We start from the raw sequence: 1,297 nt of genomic DNA, 5'->3' as shown, positions 1-1,297 counted from the left end.
AGAGAGAGAGAGAGAGAGAGAAGTTATGAGAGGTAATGGTGTCAATAAGACCCAAAGTTGTCAGGTAATGCTGAGTAAGCGCTATGGATGGACCACAGTTAAGCTCCAGGTTCGGTGATTATGCGAATAAAGAGTCCAACGTAGGTCATATACCAGCATGTGTATTGAAAGAAAAATGACAACGCTATTCAAAAGAAGATTTGCGTTTTCAAGCTCAGAACTGAGAAAACTGATAAGGAGGATACAGGAGGCGGTCGAAAAAGCCAGCTTCTATATATGGCTGAAGCGGGAAGACCAAATATGGTTTGAAAGTCATAACATGCCGGCAGGAAAATAACATCATTAGGTGAGACAAGCTGACACTGAAGTGGCTTCGCTGATTGACAGGTGACGGTCTCGGTTAGAGCATGCGTGGGCTAAGATTACACGCCCTCCATTATCAGTTAAAGTTTAGACAGTGTCACGTGACCACTTGCTGAGGCTGCCTACTGGACCCTAGCAGCGGGAAATTTAGACTGTGTCACGTGACAACTTGCTGGGGCAGCCTGCTGGAGCCTAGCAGCAGGTATAAAAAGGGGAATTTGACAAGACAGTCAGTCGGACGCTGACACTCGCTGATGCTGCATCGAAGAGGCCAGGGAATAGAAGAAAGAAGACATGCACCCAACACCAGAGCTGAAGACACCTCCGAAAGATGGGGAGCACTCCACGTCAAAACGGTAGGGGAGTAGGGGCCGAAACCGGACGTGGTTCCTCCTGATGATGTTTTGAGCTAACTGGATCCTATAAAGGAGCTGTTGTGGTAGCAGACCACGAAATATGGTTGAAATTCCCCTATAAGAAGTTTTTTTTCAGAACGAGATAAAAAAAACCAAGGTTGTGAAGATTTTAGAACATTTATAAATACAAGGTCTTACAGCTGTTTCCAGGATATTTAATACATCCCTTCATCGGAGATGGTTAAGTAATAGTTGCTTAACCATTATATATATATATATATATATTAGAAGGTTTTGAGTTGATGTACAGGTACTATATATTAGAAAAAAATAATAAGCTACTCAGAGATCTGGATGTTTGTACATTTACAGATTTTTATTAATACGTCACATGTTTTTATAAATCATATATGAGCGCTTGCATCTACTCTAATAGATTCTTCAGATTCTAAAGAATCTATTAGAGTAGATGGAAGCGCTAATATATGATTTATAAAAACATGTGACATTAATAAAAATCTGTAAATGTACAAACATCCAGATCTCTGAGTACCTTATTATTTTTCTAATATATATAT

The sequence above is a fragment of the Octopus bimaculoides genome, chromosome 1 (assembly GCF_001194135.2).
Source record: "Octopus bimaculoides isolate UCB-OBI-ISO-001 chromosome 1, ASM119413v2, whole genome shotgun sequence".
Taxonomy (NCBI): domain Eukaryota; kingdom Metazoa; phylum Mollusca; class Cephalopoda; order Octopoda; family Octopodidae; genus Octopus; species Octopus bimaculoides.
This window is presented reverse-complemented; position numbering follows the sequence as displayed.